The 27,091-nt window shown below is 52.6% G+C and overlaps 1 protein-coding gene across 2 annotated transcripts in view; it reads left to right on the plus strand.

Annotated features, from left to right (window-relative positions):
• Positions 1-5,944: 5,944 nt before the first annotated feature.
• The window catches only part of LINGO1 (leucine rich repeat and Ig domain containing 1), a 156,402-nt gene continuing 135,255 nt past the window's right edge, over positions 5,945-27,091 (plus strand). For both annotated transcript variants that reach the window (XM_030955523.1, XM_030955526.1), the window contains exons 1-2: positions 5,945-6,162; positions 20,456-20,626. The gene's annotated coding sequence lies outside the window, so the exon portion shown is untranslated. The remainder of the gene's footprint in view (positions 6,163-20,455; positions 20,627-27,091) is intronic.

Genomic DNA, 27,091 nt, shown 5'->3' on the forward strand with positions numbered 1-27,091 from the left:
GGAAAGTAGGGCTGGTGCTCCTGGAGCTGAAGGTGTGATAATTAGAGGCACGTGCAGAGGGGGCTTGGGGGCTGCCTCCTTCCAGGATTTCCCATGTGAATCCAGGACTCAAAAGCCCTCAGAGGGCTTGGAGAAATGGGTTTGCTTCAGCATGGACACAGAGGTGGCCTCCCAGACTGGACCAGGAGAAGCCTTTTCTGGGTCATCTGGGACCATCTCCTCTCCCTGTTCAGGCAGTAGAGCAGCATATCCTTCTTGCTGGAGGGTGAAACAAAGCATCACCCTCATCCTGGGAAGAGGTGGGAGTGTGCAAGGGATGATCCTGTCACCCTGCCCTCGGTTCTGCCCTGCCCACTGCAGTGCTGCTGGGAAAGACCTGTGTCCCCAAGTCCTGTTCCTGCCCTCAAAAACCTCTGGTACTGTGTCACAGCCTGCATTCATCTCCTTCAGTCAGTGCTGAGCCTGCTGTCCCTCAAGTGCATTATCATGACCTGCTCAGATGCTGCTTTCCAAGGCAAAGGCGTACAATTCCTGCAGGCTGCTGGGAATTGTAGTGCAGTAAAGCCAGCAGGCAGGAGTGGGAACAAAGCCAGGCTGCCAGCTGGCTGCTGGCCTGGCCCCTGCTGCTGCCCGTTGCAGAGCCAGCATCAGACCTTGCCCTGGCCTGCAGAGACCCCAGGAAACCTGCATCTGCCTCCAGCACCAGCCACCTCTCCAGAGCTCCCAGCATCCTGCCATGCAGCTTGGCTTTTGTTTGCCAGCTCAAGAGGAGTCACTGGGAAGAGAATGAGGTCTGGGCTTTTTCTCTTTTCCCCTTGACCTTTTATTTATTCTCCTCTATTAAGAGCCAGCTCCAGCTCATCAGTAAGACCTGGGAACAGCAATTCCTGAATAAGAGAGACGCTGTAGAAAAGCCTTGCCTGATCACAGCCACTTCCCAAACAAAGAGGCTCAGACTATTCACTTCTTTCCCTGCCCCTTTTCCCAGAAAATCCACCCCAAAGAACAGCTTGTTCAATAAGCTGTCTGCTCCGTAATCAGACTAACCCAGTAATAAGCACGAGGCTCATCCAGCTCGGCACAGCATCCCCCAGTTCCTGGGAGGATGGAAGTGCCCTGCTCCCCAGGGAAACAGGCAGCACCGAGAGGAGGTGGCTCAGGGAGGGGGAGAAGGGGGGGACCTATCTCTGTTGCCTCCTGGAGCCATGGTTTAGCCTTCCCCAGGTAATTGTGCATGGAAATGGATTCCCATTTCTCTGCTCAATTGTCCTGTTTGCTGTCACAGCCGAACGTTTTGCATGTGCAATTACCCGTCCCCGCACATCGCTGTGGGCACGCTCAGGTGTCGCCTGCCAGCCTCGGGCAGCACTGCGCAGCCACATCGTGCTGCGTTCGGGCTCTGACAGCAGTCAAGCAGAAGCCATTTTCCATATGAAGCTGCAGGACCTATGGGATAAATAAATGGGTTGGAAAACCAGGCTGTATAATGAGTTAATTTAAAACCTGCCTTCCCTTCTTGTATATTAATTTACTTGGCATTATGTTTAATCTTTCACTTACTGGGTTGCATTGGTTTCTTTGTATCCTTCCCCCTCCGGCAGATCCCTGGGGTGCTCTGCTTTTGGCTGGGGCAGGAGGAAGCTAAGCCAGGGCTGGAGACTGTGAACCAGCCATGGACCAGGAGGAACTGCTTGCTTGCTCCTTGAAGGCTTTTGTTCTTGTGGATGCCCAGCAGGTGTGGACGAGTTCCCTGCAACGGAGGGGAGACCACTGCTGGGTATCCATGGTGTCATTCCCAGGGTGCTAATTCCTTTAACCAACTGGGAGAGTGGCACAGGGAATTAATCAGCTGTAATAAGGACAATTGGAGCTGACAAGGCAAGAGGAAGTGGAAGCAGAGAACTGGGTGCAGGAGCTGAAATTTGGCTGGGGATGATCCTGCCCAAGCATCCATCACACTGCTCCCATCCTTCAGCAGCCATAAAGCCTCAGGTGTGAGTGGATGGCACTTCACATGAGCACCTCTCTGAAGGGCATGGGAGGCCAGCACAACGAATAAAAGGCTGCTGCAGCCAGGGAAGGCAGGGAAGAGCCGACAGCAGCAGCTCTGTGATGAGGATGAGCAAGTGAATGCTGGTCCGGGGCTTTGTGTCACTGTAATGAGGCTGTGATGCTGCTCTGTGCCCATGGCTGGTCTGGATCCCTGCCAGATTGCTCACTAGTCCAGTCAAAGACAAACTTGAGGGTGGATATTGCAGGCAGGGAGAAGTGGGGAGGGAGGGAGCAGCAGGCAGGGCTTGTAAGGGCTCACCAGCAACCCAGTGATGCTGCAGCAGTGAGTGCCAGAAAGTGTGGCAGGCATCAGGATGCCTCAGTGCGAGTATCCCCAGCCATTCCCATCATCTGTCTCTGCTGGGAATCAGCTTAAACTGTCTTTTAGAAGGACTGACTGACCATCTGAAAGAAAAAGAGACTATTGTGGAACCTATTTAAGATAGGCTGACCAAAGAAACTGTCCCTGAGACCATGCCAGAGAGAGGAAGACTGATGCAGGCCCTGGGGCTGCATCCAGCCCAGGGAGCACAGGGTCACAGGCAGGTTTGATCTATGCCCGCTGCCTCTTCCATGCTGGGGGAGCATGGGGAGCATCACAGCAGCTGCTGCTGGGAACATCCCCTTCCCTCCCCTCTTGATAATGAACGTAGGTGAAACTTGCTGTGCCATGACTTTAATCAGCAAAGAAAACTGCAAAGCCTTTTTTTTTTCCCTTTCCCCACCTGCTGAATTCAGCACCGAATGCGAATTAGGCGGCGTTCGGGCTTGGCTGCGCGCCCGCTTCCCGTGCTAATGCAGGGAGCCAGACTCCCGCACTTGGAGCCTCCCAGGCTAATCCGAGGCAGGCGTGCCTGGATCAGCCTCTGGCATTTCACACTGTGCACGTAACCCCCGGAGCTTAAAGGCTGCTCGCTGCCTGCTCAGCCCGTGCTGGGCAGTGGGACTGGCCCTCGGCACCCATGGGTGGCTGGGCAGGGTGACTCCAGCAAGACCATGCCTCACCAACCTTGGGAGCCAAGTGCAGCTCTGGGGAATGTGTTATCCCATTATCCCACAGCTGATGTGCTCAGCATCAATGGGCTGCCTGCCCCAGAAAGGGATGCAGGAGTGGGCATCCTGGAGCTCTGCATGTGTGTGGAGTGCTGTACCCCCGGGCTCACACCTATGGGTCCATGAGCGTGGCAGGAGTAATTTGTGGCTCCATTAGCACTAGGAGTCAGCATAGCAGCCCTGCAGTGTGTCCATTTGATAAGAGGCAAGTTCCACTGAATAATGAGCAGTAATTGGATTTCAGGGTTAACCAGCTTGCAGCAAAAATAGAAAAGAACAGAAAGCCATTGGATATTTCTGTTCTGGCTCATCAGACACTGGAAGTTTATCTCTGCTGAGAATAGCACAGGAGAGGTAAAGTTATTAGTGACCATCAGAGCATGGTGATACCATCTCTCTCTTGCATTTAGTGGGATGAGTCTGCGCGTCCTCTGTGAGTTTCCTTTAAGGCTATGGAGGTTTATGAGCCCCTGTGGGAGAGCTCCACGCGTGCACCAATGCAGTGTGGCAGAGAGCAGAGAATCCAGCTCTCCTCAGTGTGCAGGAACACCTGGCCTTTCTGCTGCCAGCCTGAGGCAGAAGGCAGTGTCTCCTGCCAGTGTCACCTCATCCAGGTGACAGTCTGGTGGGGGGAAGGCCAGCAGATGTGCAGCACCACCATGCCTGGAGCTGCTTTGGGGTGGCACCAGTGTAGGCAGGATGAGCACTGGTGGCTGTGCCAAGCCCTGGGAGGTGCACACAGCCATGATGGCCCATCTTGCAGCAGGATGAATTCATGCTGGGAGTGGTGCAGAGAAGGGCTATTAGTGTGGGGCAGAATGGAGAGCCTGTCTTGTAAGATGAAGCTGAAAACACTTGGCTTGTTTAGCCCAGTAAAGAAAGGCAAAACAGGAATATGATTACTCTCGCTAAATATATCAAGCCAGTAAACACCAGGTACAGAAAGGAACCATTTAAGCTAAAAGACTGTTGTGGCACAAGAACAAATAGGCTTAAACTGGCTAATATAGCCTGGAAATTAGGAGACAGTTTTTAACCATGGGAAGCAGAGGAGGAAAAATACCTCATTGCTTTTCCAAATGGAGCTGGACCACCATGTGAAGAGAGCAGAATGCCAGCTGCCTGCAACTGCAGGGATCTGGGGGGGAGCCAGCAGGGTCCTGGCATACCAGGCTCCCTCCAGGGTGACTGGGTGTATGGTGCACAGCCAGCAACTTCAGAGGTCCCAGTGTCCCAAGGCAGGGAACACTGGTCCTGCTGACACCAGTCTGCCTCTCTTCAGGGGATGGCAGGCACCTGGCACTTGGGACAGCCCCCCAAAGTGCTTGGGGTGGAAGGGGTAATGAACCAGCTTGGAAGATGCCACAGGAGCAAAACCTTCACAGTTCAGAGCAGGGCAGCTCAGAGCACCTGGATTAGGGCTGGGAATCTGCTGCCATCACTGCTTGGTCTGGATTTTCACTGGGAATGGCACACAGCTGAGCCACCAACTCCAGATTTTACCTCCTGCATGAAATTATTCTCAATTCCCTGTATATTCTAGGGCCTGCCTAAAGGATGGGTGAAGAATCTGTTGATGAGGACTCTAATCAGTTTTGAGAGCAGGTAATTTCTCAGCTAGAGATCATCTCCAAACAGGAAATCAGATTCAGGAGATATCTGCTTTATGCAGCACATCATGGTGGACTCAAGCAAAGCTTGTGGTAATAAGCAGAGCTGGAATAAGAAGATCATTATTAACATTATGCATTAATTATTTTACAATCCTCTTACCAGGTGTGCTTTCCTATCTCACTCATCTCTAGTATTAATGGAACAGGAATAATTCTAGACCCAATCCTGGCATCTGGGCAGGTTTTCTTGGTGATGTTTCTCCTTTGTGAAACTGAAGGAAAGATGCTTCCTGCCTTCATTGTGCGTTTTGAGTTTGGCAGTGTGCCTGGGATCGTAGTAAGACACAAAAGCATCTGAAGGAAGTGGCCACTGGATGGAGCCTTAAAGGTCATAACAATTGCCGGCTCTGGTACAGATGGTGCTCGCTGATGAAAAACACCAAGCGGGAAAGCAGCGAGCATCAGGGCTGTGGGATGCTGCAGAGCCCAAATCCACCGCCCTGATCCCAGCTCTAGACACCTGAGCCAGCTGCCAGCGCGGCTGCCTGCTCCTGCCCTCGGGTCCTGCCCTCACTGTGGCAGCTGGAGATTGCTCGAGGCAGGGATGCACTCACACCCCGGAATGCTCTAAAACACCTTGCTTCGTTCTGGCAAGACAAATAGAGATAAGTGACTATGTGAAGAGAATTCCAGTTTTGATTAAAACCCACAGACCTGCAAGCCTCGGCTCCCACTTGAATAAGGATGAGGATAATATTGGCAGGAGAAAATGAAAACATCCGATGATATCTGTAGCAGAAGTGTGGCAGGGTGTCAGCTTTGGGAAGGGGGTTCACAGCTTTCTCCTGGACAGGGTGTGCTGTGCCGACCCCTTGGTGGCTCCACTCCCTGCAGCCCCGGGAAGGGGTATAAGGCAAACTCAGCCCGTGGGATAAGAATTTTCTGGATGAGTGGACGAACGCGCTCACTAAAACGGGCTCTGCAGGGGGAAAGAGGGCCATCACTGGGTCCGGCTGTCGGGACTCAGCCTCATGGCACACCCAGCCGCCCAGGGAGTGATGGAGAGCTACGGGGGGTGCGGTGCATCTTGGAGGGGATGTCGAACAGCGCTCTCTCTATGCAGGCGCTCTCCCTTTAAAGCAATCCCGGGGCCGAGAGCGGGAGGAGGCGGGGGCGGGGGGGGGCGCGGCGCCTCCGTTCGGCGGCGGCTGCTGCGGGAGGTGGCCGGCGCCGCGGCGGCGAGCGGAGCCCGGCAGTAGCCGCCAGCCCCGGGGTATGCGGGTGAGCGGGAGAGGAACGCGGAGGAAGGCGGAGAGCGGCGGGGAGCGGGGCGAGGGAGCCCGGCCGAGCCCTCCCGAGCGGCGGAGGATGCGCCGAGCCCCGGGGAGTCGAGCCCAGCTGCAGCGCGGCGCGTCCCGCCCGGCCGCCGCCCCAGCCCGCGCAGGTAACGGCGGCGGCGGGGATCGGGGGCGCCGGCATGGGCTTTTGTGGGGGGAGAACATCCATCCCCCCGGAGGAGGCGGGGGGGGGACACGCATAGTCCCTGGAGACCTGCGGCTCTGCAGCGCATCACTCGGCAAGTGGGACTGGATCCCCTCGCAGCGGGGCTGGGATGAGGGAAGGGTCCCCCCGCGGAGTGAAGGGCTCTCCCGGGGCGAAGAGCTCTGTGGAGCAGGCAGAGACAGGGTGCCCGTGCTCTGAGCCTCCCCAATGCCCCGAGGGGCTGGAGGCCCAGCTCGGAGCAACGGCAGATGCTCAGTGCCAACCTCAAAACCACCCCGATCGAAGCTCGGCTTTGAGGTTCGATGCATCCAGCAACCTCAGGCAGCTGGCGCAGGAGATAGGCAGAGTGTGGCGTGAGGTGACAGATTCCCATCTTGCCGCTAGCTCCCAAAACCAGCCAACTCCGGCCTGATGGTGTGGGGCACCTGGCTCCCAGTGGCGCTGGTGGGGGCAATGGGAGCCAGTCCTTGCTCGGACTAAAGCTAGAGGAGATGCCAAGGGTGCCTGAACATCACAGCTGGGTCCCTAGGGATTGCTGGCTGCCTGACGGATGATACCCCAGGTTTAGAAACAGCAGGGGTTCTATTTGATCCCAGCCAGACACTTTGTTTTCAGCTCTCTGTTCATCAGAGGATCTGCCCGGCTAGGGGAGCTGCCTGCGTGCTTCTGACATCTTGCTCCCCTGCTAAATTAGGGCAAATTGCCAAGCTGGCCCCCTGCTCCCTTGCCCATGTCTCTATTGAGAAACTGAGTCTCATCTCATGTTCCTCGACTTGTACAGGAGCAACCCACCACAACAGCGACTCGAGGGCCCCAGGGCTCTCCTTTTATCTGCTGCGCTGCCAATGGAGGAGAGAGAGGTTTAATTATCCTCAAGTGTCAGTTCAAGATAGATCTGCTGGGACACAGCTCTTGGCAGGTGCAAAATAACAGGACGTTTTCATGCATGGGAGGCTGAGCTGGGAACAGTTCAGTGGCTTAATTGGAAGGGTTCATATCAGGGTACAGAAAATGGGACGGTGCAGGCTCCAGCAGTGATCCCGCTGCTGCAGCTGTGGGAAGGGAAGATGGATGCTGAAGGCTAAGAACTTTCTCTGGTGCATTGTTTTGTGGGCTTGGAGCAGAGAGGGTGCTCCGGGCTGGTAGCACAACCTCAAATCCTGTGACCTGCGAGGTGCTGATGTGTTTTCAGTCTCACTTCGGTTCTTAGCTTTTCAGTCAGTTCCCATGAGAGTCCTTGCAGGGCCACTGGGAGATGTGCCCTGTTTTATGGGGCATGCAAGAGCTGAGAATGAGTGAATTGCTCCTGAACCAGGGCACTCTGGAGCTGTCTCCTGGGCTGTAGCTGTTGTCTCATAACCTCCTCCAGCTGTGGCATCCGACAATGGCCATATTGCTACTGCAAAATGAGACCTCTTTATATCCAGACCCTGTAATCAGCCTGGTGTGGGACACTCCAGCACAAGGAAGAATGATGCCTTATTTTATTTCATTTTATTTCATTTTATTTTTTATCAAGATGTGCTGAGGTTTTCTCTGTGTTCATTCCCTGGGGACCATGGGACAGATGTTGTAAAGAAACCATGCCCCCATCTCTTCTGGCGCCTTGGAGGGGACGTGGTATCCTGATTTTCCAGTAAAGTCACAGTGTTGTGCTATTGTAGTTAGGTTCCTTGTTTTAGGGTCCAACATAATGAGTTAGCTGTACTTCATTTCAGTGCTGGGTGCAACAAGCCAGCCCTCATGCAGTTCCTACAAGCACAAAACAGCAGCTGGCGTTAGAAGTCTGGGCTTGGTCCTGTCTCATCTACAGCAATCATGTTCTAGCCCCCCTTGCTAATTGCTGCTATCTTTTTCTGACACTGTAAGAGAACATTCAGTAAACTTGGTGAGTTTTGTAGTTGTGCTGAGATGGTGTTTTCAGGAAGACTCAGTTATTAAATGTCATTTTGGCATCATTCCCTTCTTGCTTGTGCTTGGTGAACGTTGCCATTTGCTTGTAGCCATGCTCCAGTTCAGCCAGAGTCACATCCTTCCTTTGCAAATCTGCATTAGTGAAACTTGTTGGCTGTTGCTTGGGTGAAAACCTTGTGGATACTCCTGGTGCTGTGACCTGAGTGGTGCTGGCCCTGATGCAGGAGTGCTGGGTATCTGGCTAGCTGTGGCTCGAGGGAGGGCAGCTCTGAGAGGAGGCTTTCTGTCCTTTGTCCTAGTTAACTGTGCCTGAGTCTCTGACAAAGGCATTTTGCAGGTGAGACTGAGGAGCAGAGGCTCCTCCTCACTTCTCCTTGGAGGTCAAGCATCGGGGAGATGGGCTGGATCAATTAAGAGCAGGACCCTCACTCATTTCAACTCCAACAATCTTTTGTTGCTGCCTGTGACAGGAACATATCTAGACTTGATACATATCCCCTGCCTTGACTTTGGGCTTTGGATGAAGGCGTAAGAGCTTTTGATGCTTGCATACACAATAAGGGGAAAAAAATTAAAACCACAATCCTCAAAATGTTTGCAAATCCAAGAGCTTATCCTTACTCTGGGTAGGAAAAACTAACCAAGGGTAGGATCAGTAAATCACAGAATCAGCCACTTTCATCATCAAACATCAGGGCTGGGACACAGCTAGCATGGAGCAGCATAACCACACTGAGTCCTTGGGAGTATGATCAGGAGCTGGCACCGTGGGTTTTTCCTTTAATACCTTTACAGTGAGCAGCTTGGCAATCAGCAGGGATCCCAGCCATATGTGGATGGGGTTGGGCTTCACCTGGGTGTGATGGAGAAACAAAGCTGCTCGTGGAACAGAGGATACCCACTGAATGAACCTCTTGCTGGGGCTCTGCAAAGGACAGTGGCTCATTCAGGGCCAAATGGGCTGAGCTAATGTAAGCCCCAACCTTTGTCAAAGGGGTCTGATAACTTCAACCAATAACTGAAGTGCTGAGCAGGGAGAACACCCACACTTTTAGCCCAGGGAGGAAATTTAGGCCATCCCTGCAAAGCTGGGAACATCCTATCTACAGATCAGCATGTCAGAGCCAACAGTAAGAACAGTAAAGGGGCTGGTAGTACAGCATCTCATTCTTTAGCCACTCTCCTACATCCACTTGCTACCAAAGCCCCTCTCCAGTGAGGCCAGTCCCTGCTGCTGGTGAGCAGGGGCCATCCTCTCTCTGTATTGATGTGGTGGGGGGGTGGATGGTGAGGTGTGATGGGATCAGGCTGTCCTGGCACATCAGTGGTGCATGATACCCTGAGGCAGCCACTGCTGAAGCTGATTATGTGGGGCGTGTGTAGCAGCAGTGGGGAGAAGATGGGCTGGCATCTGGCCTTCCGATCTGTCCTTCTGCCACACTGAAAGCAAACTCAGAGCCAGAAGTAGGGCAGGTGGCATCTCTGTCACTGCTGCTTGTGCTGAGCCAGGCTGCTGTGTGCTCCACGGGCAGCAGCGAGCCCAGGTTGCCCTGGGGCAATGTGCCAGTGGAGCAGGACAGCACATCTTTGGTAAAGTCAGCAGGGACTCTCAAGCCCAGCCCACAGGGAGCACTGCAAGGCTGAAGGTTTTTTCCCAGGGTGTTTGGACCTGGGACATCAGCTGGAGTGACAGCATCGCCCGAGCCCCCCAGTGGTGTCAGAGTCTGGGGTCAGGCCAGTCCATCTGGAGTTTCATGGCATTATCTCTTAAATGTCTTTAACTGCAATAGGATGGCCTGACTGATTGGATTGTGCTCTGTAATTAATTAGCTGGGTGTGCTGTATGGGAAGCAGCATCAGTGGGAAGAGAGGGGGGAATCTGCTGGTAAGAGCTGTTAAGCTTCAAATGTGCATTTCTTGTTAAACCAGCCTTGTGCAGCATTAGTCTCTGGGCACAGGGGGTTAGTTCCAGGGTCATGGCCCTTTTCCATAAGAGGAAGTGTTGTTTTGCTGTGTCCTGAGAGCCCCAACCAACCTGCTTAGACTTGGGGACCTCTGGGGGGAAGAGCTTGTTCGGGTTGGGATGTTTTGGGGGTGGTGAGGAGATGCCCCCTCCTGCCAGGGTGACAGACCCTGCGGGATGGCTCCAGGGGTCAGGGTCTGCTGGGCATGGCTGGCAGAATTCTGTTGCTCTTCCTTCCCACACTGGAGCCCATGGGCTTCTCCCCACCCCTTCCTGCTCCCAAACCTGCCATGCCTCTGCTTGGCTTCTTTGTCTACTTTTACCATCCATTTGTGCCTTTAAACAGACAGCATCCCCCTTCGGGTGGTTCTCTTCCTTTGTGTTTACTGTGGGGATTAATCTGGACCTGCAGCGTAAGGGAAACCTGCAAGGAACGGCTCCTTGTTTGTTGTTTGATTTGGGAAATGCTGCTGGCCTGGGCTCATGTTTCAGGTCTGTGCTGTTTTTTAAGGGGTACATTTTGGGAGTGCTTTGGGAAGAGGGGGTGTCCCTGTCTGCCCTGGGCCAGGGTCTCTCCTTGGTGTGGCATCCTTCAGGGTCGCTCCCTCCCTTGCTGGGTCCTGTATGGGTGGAGGAGAGAGGGCTCTTCTCAGGGTGCCTCCCCTGTTTTGTGCTCAGGTGCCCCCACCAATCCATCCAACACCCATGTGTCTGTCCGCAGCCCTCAGATTCCTCCAGCACCCATTTGGAATGTGGTGAGCTGGGATGTTTGCTGCCAACAGGCACCTCTGTGCTCTTGTAAAATTTCAATCTGGCTCATGATGGGGAAGCTGAACTTTGCCCTGTAGTGCCTGCTCAAAATGGTCCCTTCACCTCTGTTTGGGGGTCTGGGATGGGCTCTCCCACTCCTTGATGCTGCAAGGAGGTGTGGAGGAGGGCAGTGTGAGACTCCAGAGGGTTGTTGCTGTCAAGCTGGAGAAGAGTTGTAATGCCCTCTGCTCCAATGGCTGATAAATCCTGGAGGAAAAACCAAAGAAAAAACAACAAAAAAAGTCATGTGCCTGCTCAGCTTAACCCTCAAAGGAAAACCACGTCATTTTAAAAAGAAAAGCTGTTAAAAATAGAAATTTTTAGCAGAGAATGACACTCAGAGGAGTCAATGAGATCCGTTTCAAGAGCTGGAAAACAAAATGCTCCAGAGGCTGTGAAAGGAAGTCTTTCCTTTTCCAACTCCCTGAGTGTCAGGTGTGGCTCCTCAAGCTTGTTGTTTTCCATCTGGCTGTGCCAGATCCAGCAGGGCTGTGGTGGTCACTGGCTGCTCCCAGCTGCTTGCTGGAAGTGGGGAATTCACCATCTTAGAAGGGGACAAAGCTGTGGCTCAGACTTGTGTTACATCTTGCCTTGGGTTTCCCACTCACCAGCAGGGCCGAAGGGGAGGTGGTGAGCCCCACGGAGCATCCCTTCCTTATTTATTTAATTTTTAATTGGCTAAGGAGCCCTCTCATTTGCTTTGGTTCTGACTAATGAGACGCGCCTCGCTTTGACAGCGTGTCACAAGCAATAAATTTCTCAGGAGCTTCTGGGCTGTGTGGATGCCCTCATGCTCTTGCCTGGCTCACCCTCCTCCACATCACCCTGTGCTGCTGCCCCAGCCCAGCCCTTGAGCAAGGGAGAAGAGAGTCAGATGAAGAGTGTGAAACTGGTGATCTCTTTGGGCTAGCCTCAATTGGTGATCAAAAAGCTGGGGATTTGGGGGCTTCCTGTATTGTTTGTCTGGGCTGGAAATTGGAAAGTAGAAATCTGTCAAAGACCCAGACAAGCTGTTGTTTAGCGGCCATGATCTCTGCTGCATTTTCCCAAAGATCTCAGCTGTGCCTCAGGGTGTGAACATTGTGCCAGGCTCCAGCTAATCTCACCAGGGGCTTGGGCTGGCTGGCAGTGAACCAACATGACAGTGACTATCCTATGGAAGACTTTCATTCCCATTAAAAATGTTTTTTTTTTAATTGGAAGGTTTTGTAGGAGCATGTCTCCTTTGGTGAGATAAGAAGAGGATGGTCTCCAACAGGAAAATCTAGATGGACCCATGATTTTCAAAGCATTTCCCAGGGAATTTAGCAAAAGAGGTCTGGTTGCTGCAGAGGCATGCAGAGATGGAATTCTCCTTCCTTGCCATCCTGCTGAGGTCAGGATGTGGGGGGCAGACCTCCTGGGATCCTTGCTCTGGAGCATCCTTGTGTGCATTAGGAGCATATAGCACAGGTGTTGTGTTGTATAGGTGTTATGTGTTGCTGATACAGGTGAGGAGAAGGCTCGTGGGCAAGCTGAGGGCTGCTACCCTGGGGGCAGAGATGCTCAGCCACATCTGACCAGAGCAGAAGGGGCTGGATGCTGTTTTGTTTGAGGGCGTGGATGCCTTGGTGCTGTTTGTCACCTCTTGCTGGGTGACACTAACCTTCACTCTCCTGCACTCGTTAAGGGACTGCTTGAAGTTTCAAATCATTGATGGGAAGCACTATTAGCACTTCTTCTCTTTGTATTCGTGATGGATTCTCTTTAGGCGTTGCTCTTAGTGGCTCTCCACTGTTAGCTTTTGTTTTCTCCTCAATAGCTTGTCTAATAAACGCCATTATCTTGGGCACAAATCTACTTCATGTCTCAATTCCGCTTGGCGAGAGTTGGTAATAACAGCTGAACAACATCCTTTGAAAAGGGACTCTGTCACCAGCAGCCCTGGATGCCACTTCTCCGCTTCCCACACTTGTCCCCAGAGCAGATAAAGACAAGGGGAAGGCGCGTGGCCAGAAAGCAAAAGGGACAGCCTCCTGATAAATTGGATGTCTGAGCAGTGCCGGCAGCAGGCAGTGCAGCAGCTCTGGGGATCAGGGCAGCTCGGGCCCTGCCACTTTGGTCATTAGAGGAGATGTGCTTATGGCCTGGGATCCTTCCTAATTCCAGCAGATTAGAGGAGAAGGATAGTAGTGAAAGGTGATGGCTTGTAGGGAAGATCAGCAGTATTTTGTACAGCTTGAAGGACCTTCTTATCTGTGGCCAAATCAAGCTGTTGCCTCCCAGTCTGAATCTGGTTCTGAAAAGGCTTTAACCGATAGCTGCTGGGTGCTTACTGGGTTTTGGGTCAGCCTGCAGGTCCGTGAGGGGAAGCATTAAGGCAGCTCCATGTTTTGGCTGAGGGCAGCACATTCCCAACCCATGGAGACCTGACCCTGATGTCACTGCAGTGACTTTTGTTATTGTCCCTACTGCATGGGCAGATGAAGCGGAGGGCGAGCAGTGTTTTAATTAGAACAAATTTTATTTATTTCTACTGGACCAGGCTGCACTCAGCTGCTGTGTTTTCAGAGGAAATCCTTCCCAAGGAAGATTTCTCATTCTCAAGGGGAAGGGGATCACAGATAGGAGCAAGCTGCCCCACCTCCTCTCAGTTGTCCCATTGCTGGGATGTCTGGCTGCTTCCAGTATCTGTCCCCTCCCTGAGTTATAAATACTTAATCTTCTCAGTGCCTACTGCATCAAATATTTTTTTTAAATGGCATTTTCTTTTTCTATTTTTTCCTGACTTGGTTCTTGTATTTCAAAACACGCCCGACACGCGCGTAGCGCTCAGACATGCTCTCGGCTTCCCCCCAAATGTAATTGCTTTAAAACTGCAGATAGTTGGCGAAAGCAATTTTCTCTCCATTACGGAAGACTCCAGCTCCTCTCATCCTTCATGCAAGTCACTCTCCCCCAGCCCTGCCTTCTCTCTGCCACTGTGCAATGCTCAGCACCGGGGCTGGTGGTACCTCTGCTTTCCCAAATGAAGCTCTCACTTTTCTGGGCTCGAGTGGTGCACGGTGAGGGCCTCTCTGCAGGGAAAAAGTGGCTTCTACCACAGCTTCTGCTGAGCAAGGGCGATGCTCTCTGGCAGCAAAGCCCTTCCTTGGCTGTGCTGATCTCCCTGGTGGGATGGGTACCTGTGCCAGGCACGTGTTCACCGCGGTTTTGCAGCTCCACCACGTGCACATTTAACATGCTCTTTCTGTCTGCAGGACGTGTTGGGCTTTCAAAGACATTAATGATGGAAAATAAATTGGAATCCGAGAGAAATAATCTTTAGGCATTCTCTGTAGGCCTTGTCTTGCCTTGCCTTCCTCAGCCATGTTGAAGGCTGTGGCTGGAGGGGAATATAAATGAGGAGGAGCCCCAGGTCTCTCTGATCTGCTGTGATGCCTTGTGCTCAGTGGATCTCGCTGCAGGGAGCCTGTCCACTCACTGGTGCCAATAAACCCAAGGGGGACTGGAGATGGTGGAAGTCATGAGGAGTTGCTGGACCTTCCTGGAGGGTTTAGGGTCCTGAGTTAAAGGAGGTTGAAGCACACCAGGTTTTTCAAGGGTATGTGCCCTGCTTGAGGGGTTTTAGTGTCACTCTGGTATGGGGCAGCATTTGCCTTTGGTTCTGCACCAACGTGTCCTGGGGAACCAGGCCCTTGTGTCAGCTGCCCACACTGCAGGTGGAGTTAGGTCACAGGTAAGTAAACCTGAACATGCTCCATACACACTATGGCTGCAGTGTTCCCTGCCCTGTGCTCAGACCCTCCTAAGGTGCTGGTCTCCTGCTTGGAGGAGAAGATGTGATCCCCCAGGACCACCACCCACAGCAGGTAGGGATCGTGCTGGTGGTTATCACCCGTGACATGTCCCTACAGAGGCCAGCAGCATCTCCAGATGCACCCAGAAATGTCTTGTCTGGGCACCCTCACAGCAGGAGAGGATGCAGTGGCTTTGTCAGCATCAAAGCTTTCGGTCCCTGGAGGAGAGCCAATGTGCCATAAAACCTGCTCCTTTCTCCTGCCCTGCTCCTGCAGAGTGAGTGCGGAGCTGGCATGGACTGGGAGCCCACAGGGAGCCATAGCTCACACTGGCCTCTGGTGAGAGGCAGTTAAAGCACCACTGCCTATCTTAGCTGGCCCCTGGGCTGCTCTTGGACATGAACCAGCCTTGTAATGAAAGCTTTCTCTATGTCTGTTTGTTTTCTGAGCATCAGTTTAATGTCTGAAAAATCCTGTTGCAGCAGAGCCTGGAGCACTTCAAAGACACTGCAGGAGAGGAGGGGGCTCTGTAGGGACCCTGCCTATGCCAGGTGTGGAGAGAAACCTGGCCAGCCACCACAGCTAGCTTCCTACTTCCAAGGGATTTGGCTTGGTGTGTTGAGGGAGACACTGAGCTTTGCTCCCACAGCACAGATCCATTGCTGTGAGAGCCTTGTACGTACCATGTCCTCCCAGCCTTGGATATTTGGAGATGCCTATATGAAGAGCTGAGGGTTTGGGTGGGGAGGATTCATGGTGTGAAACCTGCTGTAGTTGTCACATTAGCATGTTGAGTGCTGCTCGTGCATTCCTCTCTTAGGGGATGATGCTGGTGGCTGCCACTTCTCACTAGGATGGAGTCAAGACTGTCTGGGTGCTCCACAGCTCCCCAGAGTGGCACTTCTTGCAGTGGTATCCTCCCAGTCATGTATTTCTGTGTTGTCTTAGTGGTGTCAAGCTCTGAATGAGCTCGGGCAATTTGTTTTATAAAGCAATGCGCTAAATATGTCAACACTCAGCGCATGTTTTTAATATAATATTTCAGATTGTTTTGAAAGAAGCCAAGATCCTGCTTTCCCTCTTCATTAGGAACATTTTATGTGAAAGAGATGAACAATAGAGAGAGTTTGCCAGAGAGAAAGCTTTCCCAAGTATTTGTTGCTGCTGAGAAATCAGCTGCTTTTTACAAAAAAACCCTCAATGCATAACTATCAGGGCAATTAAGCAGCTTGTAAGCTGCCAAGGAAGGTTGTAGAATTGGCTTTGCTGGAGATGTTGGAGGCCAGGCTTGACCGTAGCCATTGGGTGTGCTTTAGGCACAGTAAATCCCAGTTTCCAAAGTAAATAACCCACCAGTAGCCCCTGGGCTCCTGGGAGTTCCACACAGACAGTCTGAGCTGCTCTGGCATGAGCAATTCCAGGCTGATGGAGTGAGTGGGTTTGTGGATCTCATGCTGTTTCAGGCCAGAATTGATGGCTTTGGCTTTTAATTCACTTCCCAGCAGGACCAGGGTTGGTTTCTGTCCTGGTCTCCAGCTGGGAGATTTGGTCTCCTGCCATGGAAAGGGTAAGACCTTCTGCCTGCCTGGTTGCAAAGCTCTGTTCTGGCTCATGCTACTCAAAAGAAAAGAAACCCAAAAAAATCCCACTGCGGTACTTTCATCAGGGAAACTGGGTTCCTGTCTGTTCTCCAAAGAGTTTCTCTTTTGTCACAAGTTAGAGGAAACTTAGAGGGAGCTGAAAACTTCCCTCTTCAATGAGGACACACCTGGAGAGATGATGGGAGGAAGCTGTTTCCAAAGCCCCTGCCAGCCCTAGCTCTCTTTCCATCAGGCCTCCTCAGCTGATGTCCCAAGAGGTGTTCTGGGATCACTTCCTTATGGAAGGGAGGGCAGCCAAGAGCCTGGAGCCTTCCTATCATGGAAAAGCTTGTCTGAAAGGCAGGGAGCCTCAGCCTCATTAGCTGGGGTGGTTGGCACTGGGGAAGTGGACCCTGGAGAGGGATTTGAGTGAAGAGGGCAATCCTGCAGCCAGAATCAGCCCAGCAGAAATGCTCCAGAGGCGAGACCGTGCAGATGTTGGCATGACAGCTGGAATGTGGGCTGTGCTGGGATGCTCTGACCCAGGGCAGGAGGGAACTGACTGGGTGGTTCTGAGGTGAGATCTGGTGTTTTGTGTGTGTGCTCACTGCACACACACACTGCTGCTGGGCCTGGGGAGAGGGTCCCTGGGGATGCTGCTGCCCTGCTGCACCCAGCACAGGCAGGATCTGGTTTTCCTTCACCTCCTGGTAATCCTGTACTGAAATATTCTTCCTGCAGATCTGGTTTTTATCTTTCTTTTATTTTTTTTACCACTCCTAAATGGAGTGTTTAAGCCTATTCTTTTGTTTTCTGTGAAAGGAGCAGTAAATCCTTTATCCTGCCTGGCTATTTCTGTGTGCGCGTATTTTCTCATTGTGCTCTAGCTTGTCAGCTGTGTCAAAGCCCAGAAACCTTGGCCTCTGTTGGACTTCAGATTTGGATTTCTCTGTATTTAACAACACAGACTCCCTTGGACTAACAGTTCTTCCCCCCTTGGTGTTTTTTTTTTTTTTGCAAAGAATACCTGGTTAAAAAAATCCCTGACAAGAGGGAGCGAGCAGAGTAGTTGTTGGGTTCATTCCCAGCACATCATGCCAGCGCTGGCAAGGAGTTACAGCCAGCATGTCCTCCTGTCCCCCCGTGCCTCTAGGGTGCCAGGGCTGCCCAGGGAAGGGAAGGGGAACCCCCCTGGGGGAGGGAGCTTTCTGGAGATTAGCTCAGGCTCGGTGGGTGCCTAATGCTCAGGCAGTGGATGTGATGAGCACAAAGGCAGGATTTCGGTGGGATTAGCCAGGGAGAGGATGGATGGCTGCCTCTGTGCTGGGGCTGTGTGCCAGCTCTGCCTGCCGTGCTCACTCCTGGGAGCAAGTGTGGAGTGTCTCCCTGGGGGGATCTGATGGAGTGGCAGCCAGGCAGCCATCCCCATGGCTGCAGAGAAGAAGAACGGGCTGTGGCACTGATGGCTGCAGGAGGGATCAAAGATGGTGGCAAATGAACTGCAGCCCATGCTGTGCCCTGACAGTGGTGGCAGCAGGCTCAGGAAGCCAAGGGAAGCTGTAGAATTTGCTTTGCTGGAGATGTTGGAGGCCAGGCTTGACGACTGGGCATGCTTTAGGCACGGTAAATCCCAGTTCCCAAAGAAGGAATGGACCAAATGACCCGTCAGCAGCTCCTGGGCTCCTGGAAGTTTCAGAAATATGGTCTGAGCTGTGCTGGCATGACGAATTCCAGGCTGGAAGGGTCAGAGGGGTTGTGAATCTTGTACTGTTTCAGGCCAGAATTGATGGCTTTGGCTTTTCACTCACTTTCCAGCAGGACCAGGGATGGGCTCTGTTCTGGTCTCCAGCAGTGAGCCCAGCAGCCAGTGACCCACATTCGCTGGGGTCAGCTCCACCAGCTGTGCTGGTGCTCCATGAATGCCATGGCAGCTCACCAAACCGGGCAGCATGGGCGTTTGTGCGAGAACAAAGGAATAAACAATGGAAACTGTGATTAATTAGTGCAGCTAATTAGCGATGTGCTTGGCCTGGGCTGGAACTTGGTGAGGTGCCAAAATCAGAGGCGAAGCCACAGGAGAAACTCTGATTGGAACCGTTCTGGGGAGGGAGCAGGGAAGGAGAGAGGATGCTTTGCCAGCACCTCTTTGCAACTTGCCACACAAACAGATCAGACTGGGGCTAGCACTGGTCTTACAGCCTGCAGGTGCTGCTGTTGCCATCCCCAGCAGCATCCTTCATTCCCTGGTGCTGCCTTTGCTGAGACATCACTTCCATGGCCACAATCAGCATCAGGAGCTGGGTGTTGCACCAGTGCTGCAGGTGTTAATTAATGAGCCCTCGTTAGGGTCGGTGGAGTTGCCTTCCCCATGGAATAGGATCCTGCTTGTTCATCTTCCCCTGCACAGTACAGCCGCATTTTCTTTGCTCTCAATTTCCAAATTAGTCCAAGGACCATGATCAGCAAACAAATTTGCAGCGAGCTTATGGCGGGCTTGGAGATTTGGAAGAATCCTTGGCAAATATTTGCCAGCCTCCACCGCAAACCTCGTGAATACTTTTCATGACAGAGAGATGCTGAGCTTAGCTGCCAACTTGGGGTAGGATGGCAGACCTCAGGTAGGGGATGGCTGCTAAAAAGTACCTGAGCTAAGAGGTGTTTTTAACTTGCTTCCACCCCTCCTGTCCCCTGCCCTCACGCTGTGCAGCGTGGAGATGGGTGGAGATTGGATACACCTGCCCCCATGCTGGATGGTACATGTGGGTGTGAGGGCCAGCCCATGGGCACAGGGACACGGTGACACTGCACCCACAGGTCAACATGGCTCCCATGGGGTGTGGGATAGGGGGAACAGGTGAGCACCCCCACAGCTGCTTTTCCCTCCATGGGGCACGAGGTGAGAGTGGGAAGGGTCCCCGCGGGGCTTGGTGGCCTTTGATGTCACTGCTGGATGGGCAGGCAGGAGGTGGCAGGGATGGGTTTGGTCCTATGGCCCACAGTTTGGTCCTGGGTCCCAATGGGCCCCCAGTGCTGCGGGGGACAGCAGTGGGGCCTGTGGGCTCGGGGGCTCCACCCTGCTGTGCCCGACCCCTGCCCCAGCATTGTTCACCTTCCTCGTGGCAGGGTGGGGATTATTTCATTGTGTTTTCAGTAATACTGTCATTTGGGAGATGTGTAATAGTGCTTTTCGTAATTTTTAAGGGTCTGTTTTAATTAGGGGGCTTGGACTAGGTGACCTCCAGGGGTCCCTTTCAACCCTAGCAGCCGTAGCAGGATCACATCATTGCCATTAAAAGGTGGCTGCACCGAAATGCCATTTGCTCAGTCAGGTCTGAAGCAGTGCCCTTTGGAGTAATTGGGAAACGTGGCCCCTTTTTTGAGGACAGGACAGTCTATTTTTCAAGGTGCCATCACATTATTATTAATTTGTTAAACACTGACTGCTCAAAACTGTTTGAGACGCAAAAAGAGGATGTGAGTTCTGCCTTGGGGACCTCACCACTAAATAAATGTATTAAACTCTTGCTGGAGAGGAGAGTGCTGCATATGAAGCTGAAGCTGGTTAGAGGATGGGTGGATGTACCACCTCCATCAGCAAAGGGTCTTGCTTCCCTTTCAGTTTTGAATTTGGGAGGAGTGATCACAGATTGGCGGGTCAAGGACCTGCTTTCTCTTAGCTTTTTCTAGGTGCCAGTAGAACCCCTTGACTTGTGAGGAATGGAGAGAGCTCCCCTTGTCTTGTGAGACACTTTGGCTGGGCTTGTTGAGCTGGAGGGTCCTTCCCTTGCACGTTCATGGTTGTGTGCATCAGCACAGGCCAGGGGCTGCTTGCCCAGGTGAGCTTGTGCCTTCTCTCCTTGCCCACTAGTGATGCTGGAAGCATATAACATCCTCTGGGAAACTGCTCCCAAGAATCCCCCTGTGCCTGGCAGGAGCCCCTTGGGCCGTGCTGGACCTCTTCAGATATCCACACCTGCTTAGTGTCCAGATCTAAGCAGATCCCACTGGTTTCCTCTCCTTGATGATGAGAAGGTGGGGAAATAAGAGCAATACAGAAAAATATCAATATATTAAGTTCTTCACCTTCCTAACTTTCAAGTCAGCCTTTCTGTGGGGTTGGGTTTGCTTGGTGTGTGCTTGAGGCTGTGTGTTTGCAGACTGACACCTTCTGTGCCTTGCCACCCACAGCCCCCTGTGCCCTGGAGCCATGAGCTGCCCTCAGTGCCTGCAGAGCCACCGGAGCAGCCTCCCAGCCGCAGCCCCCCGGCACTCTTAGGCTTGCCTGCTCCCCTGGAAGGTGCTCATCGTTGGCCAGGAGAACCAGCTGCACCTGCACCAAGCCTCTGCATCCTTCCCAAGGTAAGGATGCCCGTGAAAAGCAAAGGAAACCAAATTTCACTTGGCCAATTCAAGTGCAGTCAGGTTGTTGCTGTGTTGTTGCATCTCCTACCTATTCCTCTCCCCCTTGTCTTGCTGGGAGGAAAGGTGCTGGCCTGGGGATAGGAACTTCTCTTGCAATTAAAAGGTGATTTTGAAGATGAGGTAGCTGCTGGTGAAGCCTGTTCCTTGCAGACTGTATCCCATTGGAATTTGCTCATAGTTTCAGAAACTACTCTGCTGCTGCAAGGAGCCAAGCTTGGGTGGGACTGGTGCCTTGTGACTGCCTCTGCTTCCCTGATGTACCTCCCGAGGTTAATTGTGTATAATTTTCCTCTTAACAATGCTCTGGAGGCTTCCCAAGCATGAGCCACCTTTCCTCCCAGTTGTAAAAGGTCTTTGGGGTATTGGAGGCTTCCTGTGATGGGAGAGTAAGGAATGGCTGGGGCAGGGCATTTGGGTGGGGGCCAAGTCCCTCTCCCAGGGAAACACCGTCGTCTGTTCCTTGCACTCAGCAGTAGGGTTTTTTAAAAGTTAAAAAAGTAGAGCTGAGCTTGTGGGGAGTGAGCAGGGGCTGAGGCTGATGTGGCCCAGCTGCCCTCCTAATGGGTACAAAATCAGTATTCATGGAAGAGGAGTGGAAATTGGGATTAGAAAACAAAAACTGGTTTCTGGGGTGGTTTTGGAGTTGGAGATTTTTGGGACCTCTTGTTTTCAAGCTTCTCCATGCAAACAGAGATGTCAGCTGTGTGCAGCAGCATATGAGAATAGCAGCTTCTCCATGTGTGATCCCACACATGGGCAGAGGAGCTGGGCCTGGAGGAATATGAGGATGCTACCAGCTTGTCACAGGATGGACATGGGCATGACACTCCTGTTTTAAGAGGTCTGTGAAAAAGTCACAGTGGACCCAGAGAGCTAAAGGTACGAGTCAGAACTGTGACCTGCCTTGTCCTGGTTCACTTTGGGAGCTCCCTTCCTGGAGCTGGGATCAGCTGGGATGCTCCAGCTGGGAAGCAGAGGCCAGTTAGCACTGGGAAGACGGACATCCTCAGGCTGTAAATATCCAGCCAGCTCTAATCCTCCCAGTAGCTCCATCACTGCTGTTTTCCTAAGAGTTATTTGACTCTTTGTGTTGCACTTCTCAGACAAATGGTTTTTAAATAAAACCTCTGCTAACTCGTTAGGCCTCCTGTCCAGGTCACTTCCTGCATGGGTGATTTATAGGGCTGCTTTTAACATTTTATTAACTTCCAATCACTGGGGCCAGTCAATCAGAGCCTATCCCATTAGCTGTGGTGAGTGGCTGCCCGGAGCATCAGGCTCTCCTGCTGCCTCCTCGCTTCTGGAGAGACCAACCATGGTGAGAGATGGGAATGAACAGGAGGAGAATTTAGATAAGGAGGAATAGATCTGGGATGGATAAGTGAATGCATAAGGGTTAAGGAGATAATGGGGCCTGTGATCATATCTGGGAAAGTGGCTTATCTCCTGCTGTTGGTACGTGATTTCTTGGCTGCATCTCCTGCAGCATGTGCTGAACCTGTGGTGATGGGAGAGGAGTGCCAGGGCTTGGTAAGGAGGCAGCTGCTCCACACTGATGGCAGCAAGGCATCACAGCTGGAGCATCCCTGGGTAGGATGTGCCTGTGTTAAACCCCTCCTGTGACAGTGCCAGAGATAGCCTTCCTCCTTGCTAGTGAATTTGTAAGTCCCTTTAGCTCCTGGCATCCCATCTGATCCAGTGGGCTGCCTTGAGCCCAGTTCCCTGCCATTTAAAACTCTGCTCTGCATCTTCTTCCCCCTTGGAGCCGAGCAGAGCCAAGCCCTGCAGCCCTGGCACAATGGTGAGTGGGGCTGAGCAAGCAGAGACCAGTCCAGCTGGGAAATCCAAAGGAGATGGAGATTGTAAGTGATGTGAGGCTGCAGCAATAGCTTTGATTATCTCTGGTTTAGTTGCTCCTCTCCCCGCCATGCCCTGTCTTTGTTCCACCCGTGCTCAGAGATGTTATTCAGTGGAGTTTTCCAGCTCTTAGTAACAGGGAGAAAAAAACCCTGAACTCCTGCACAACCAGAACTAATGAGCTCTCTCTGGAAATAAAAGCATCCTAAGGACAGCCTTGTGATACAGAACATCCCGTTCTCTGTGGCTGCTCTGGCCACTGCCTCTGAGTGATGGCCCAGCACAGGGATGTTGGGAGCTGAGCAGAGCTGTCACCTCCCATCCTTCCCCCAGCCATTGCTCCTGTGTGGCATTGAGAAAGCTGAGCCATGGTTTGCTCCTCTGGCAGAGCTCTGCTGTGGGGACAGGGATTTGGGAACAATTGTCCAACACTGTGGTGCAGAGCCCATCACCTTGTACATCCTCTCAGGACTGGGCAAGGAGGGGTCACATGTCCCCACAGGTCAGGACCAGCTCTTACTGGCTTGGAAAGGGATTTGGGGAGCAGCCTGGCTCCCATCCCTGGCTGGAGCGGAGAGGTGTAAGAGGGTGGGCTCACTGCAGCCCCTGTGTCTGAGGGAACACAGACCTGCAGTCCCTGAGGGCTGTCAGGGTTGTCAGGCATCTGGCTGGGAGAGAATTTGTCTTGCAGCAAAGCTGGCATCTGAAAGCCATCGCTTCTGATGTGCCCATGATTTGATGAAACCTGTGTCTCCTTTGTCATTCTTCTGTCTCTGTCTCAAATCCCAGAGCAAAGACAGAGAACTTGCTCACAGAGACAAACAGGTTTTTTTTCCCCTCCACCTTTAAATATTTATTCTGAGCTCTCAAGATACACACACTGTGATCTCGGGGGCCTGCCTGTGTGTTGGTAGCATCTTCTGCCTGGCAGAACAGGGCTGGCTGCCCTTCCCTCTGGGGAGCACAGGCAGAGCCTACTCCCCCTCCTGCTGCCTTGTGCTGGGTCCCAGAGGAGTGACATGAGGTATTCACCTCTTCCTACACATGTGCTCCCATGGGAACAAACCCAAGACCCACAGAATGCTGTCCAAAGAAGGTGTGGGTTGTGAGCTGCCTTTCTGGGGCTGAGACAGAGGTAAAAAAACATCCTGGTCCATCTGGTGTGCTCCTTCCTGGGGTGGCACATCCCAAATGGCACCCACCCCTCTGTCCCTTGCCTGCCTTCCCCTGTCCCTGTTAGCACATGGAGCTGCCACTGGAGGCTTTCCTCTTCCTCCCTGCAGCTTGTCAAGGTCGTGCAGGTAACTGGAGCAACACTGCCAGCCTTGGCTTTGCAGCCTAAGCTGTGCTCAGCTGTGGTTTTCTCTCTCTTCCCTCCTTTCCTCCACTCTCACTGTACTTCTCCAAGCCTTCCTGGTGCTGCTGCTTGGGTACACAGATTGCAGGAAGAGCAGCCCCATGCCACTGGGAGGCAGGTGCCTGGCATGCCAATGAGGAGCGAGGCTGGCGCTGGCAGCTCAGCCTGGGATGTGCCAAAGCAGAGCCACACTGCAGGCACTGTCCCATGGTTCCCTTCAAAACAAGAGATGCAATCCCATCTGGCTACAACTGCCACCTTCCAAGCATTTTTCCTGGAAGCTGGCTGTCCTGCAGAGCTGTCTCACCTCTGCTCCTGCTGTGGGGTTTTCTGGACTCAAGGGAGAGGGGATTTTGCATCTGCTCATAGTAGCTGGAGTATGGAAAAAAGCTAGGAAAAAAGCCAGGAGCTGGTTTCCCAGCAGCTCTGCAAGGGATGAGAGGATGTCTGCCTTTCCAGGTGAGTACACAAATCTCTACCTCTGCCTCCAGCTGCTGCAGCCCAGGCATCCTGCTCAGCAGCTGGCACTCATCAACACAGAGCTTGTCCCCAGCTGCCCCTGGCAGTGCCAGCCATGGCCTCCCTGGGACCTGTACAGGTGTGGGCACTGATGCAGAAAGAAAATCCTTTGCAGAGGCCTAGGATTGGATGGCAGGTGCAGCTCTGCCAGGAGATGCCTTGAAACCAGCATGTAGCCAAAGGCAAGAGGAGGCAGAGCAGACAATAGCTGATGTAGTGGGATTTTTTTGTTGTTTTTAAAGAGAAATAAATTAAAGCCAGGTCAGGAAAACTGAGCTCCAGTAAGCTGCAAAGTGATGAGGTTGGGACCATGGTGGTGGTTTCCTGGGCTGCTTTTCCCACCCCTGCCTGCCCTCTGCCTGCACCCATGATGGGCTGGCAGCAGCACCAGCCCTCTCAAATCTTGCTGAATGTCTGAACAGAATGGCCTCATTAGCAGGGAAAGTTTCCCCAAGATAAGTTAGTGCTGCTGTAAGAAGTGCAATTATCTCTTTTCTGCTCTCATAACTGTGGGCATTGAAGTTTCCTGCTCTTACACCATGTCATGGCCGAGCTCTTGTGCACAGGAGGGTGCCACCAGGAGAAAGAAATTATAACAAGGACATTTTTTGGAAAGAAAAAGATTTTTTTTCATTAAGGATTTCTTACTGCTTGGTTGTCTCACTGGCTCAGAGCTGCTGTGCCCATGCAGAGGTGATGCCAGCCCCTGCCTCACCATCCTGGTACCTGCCTGCATGTAGCTTGGTTGGGATGGTGGCAGAGTGTTTTTATGGAAGGCAGATAACCTGTGCTCTGTGTGTGTGTCAGCTCCTGCTCTGCCTGTGCACTGACCTCCTTATGGTGTCACCCCTTGCCCAGAGCTGCAATACCCCAGGGCTCTTCAGCTCCAGTGGGACTTTTCACTGAGCAGTGCATTCACAGGAGCAGCCAGTGCCAGCAGCGTATCCCAGAGTGAAAATCTGGGGCCTGAGACTTGTAGGAAATACTCCTTCAAGATTCAAGCTTTTTCAGTCTTTGGTCATTTGACCATGAGCCATGGGGAAGGCTGCCAGAGCACACACAGAGGATGTTTGCAGCTGGATATTGTAACAACTTAGTAGTGAATGGTTGGGATAAGTCATATTTCATAAATCCGGCCAAGAAAAAGATTGGTGATTAATTCTTTTTAATAAACAATGGTGAGTAGTGTGGCTTGATTTGAGCCTGACTGACTTTTACAGTGATTCATGGATTTTTCCACAGGAAAAACCACCTTTATGGTGATTGCTGGTGTGTGGGGTGCCTGCTTGCCTTCATGAGTAATTCCCCCCAGCTCCGAAAGCACCAGGGTGTGGAAAAATGATGAACTCTGCGGGAGCTGAGAGGGAGGAAGGGTGTGCGTGGCTCCACTGGCACAGCCAATGACTGCGTCCCTTCAAAGAGCATTGGAGGACGTGGGAGAGGGGGAATTTCACTGCCAGAAGTGCTGAAGGAGGCGAATCTTACGGAAAAATGAGTGGAGCTGAGTTGTCCATGTGCGCTGTTCTGGGCTGGCCAAGTGAGGTCAGCTGGGAGCGGTGATGGTCCTCTTTGCACCGTGCTGCCCCACTCCTCCAAACTAAACACCTGAGCAGAAGTGTCCCAGCATCCCATCCCTATGAAATTGGTGTTCCGTTCTTTGCAGCCCCCCAGGCTGGAAGCCGGCCAGCCTCCGTGGCGTCGTGCGGCTGCGATTCGTGGCTCTGGGGCGGGAGCGTGCGCAGGGGGCGGGAGCGTGCGGCCGGGGGCGTAGTGCGCGTCTGTGTGATGCTGCTTTTTAAAACCCGCCGGGGTGCGATGGGGAAATGCCGGGCGAGGCACAGTCAGAGGTGTGAGCAGTGCCTGCGCCTCGCAGGCGGGCGCCGGGGGCGGCGGCAGCCCTTGCTGCGGTGTCGGGTTTGTTTTCTAGTTTGGAGATGAAGGCAAAAAAAAGCTGTAGTTCTACTGAGATGAAACTTGAAACATAATTTGGTTCCTTGGTGAGGGTTTTTTTGACTCTTGGTGAAAAATATAGGCATTTGGCTAAAAGTTTGAGTTTCAGAGCAAGGGAAAGGAAAGGTGGCACAATGGTGGGAGAGGTTTGTGTAGAGATGCAGCCGTGAAGGAGGAAGAAGGAGCCTGGAGGTTGGTCCAGCAGCAGACAGGCTGACACCTCCCTTGGTGCAGTAGCACCCTATAGTAGTGTGACTCAGACCACCAAATGCCCAGCCTGGTCCCCCTGTCCCTTCAGTCACTCACTACAGGGGCTGCATTCTCTGGCCATCATCCCACTCCCTCCTCATCCTCCTTCAGCCCTCCCTCCACCGCAGTGCCCATCCCGCATTCATTACGGTGCCCATGTACTTCTCTAAGCCCAATATACTTTGAATTACTGCTCATCTATTCCTCTTGACATCCTCATGCTCATAACTAGGGAGCCTGCATTACCCGTTTGCACATCTGTCAAGCTGCGTGTTCCTTGGCCATTTCCAGAGATACATAAAATTGCCCGTGGTTATGACATTATTGACAACCCACCCCGTCTCCTTCCCCCTCCCCAAGCCCAAATGGCTGCCTGGCTTTATGAGGATTGATATTTGGGCAGTAAATATTTTAGAGCCTCATCTGATGAGTGTGTCTGTGCGGGTGAATACATTTGTGGCTGAGGACAG

The sequence above is a fragment of the Camarhynchus parvulus genome, chromosome 10 (genome assembly GCF_901933205.1).
Source record: "Camarhynchus parvulus chromosome 10, STF_HiC, whole genome shotgun sequence".
NCBI classification, from domain to species: Eukaryota; Metazoa; Chordata; class Aves; order Passeriformes; family Thraupidae; genus Camarhynchus; species Camarhynchus parvulus.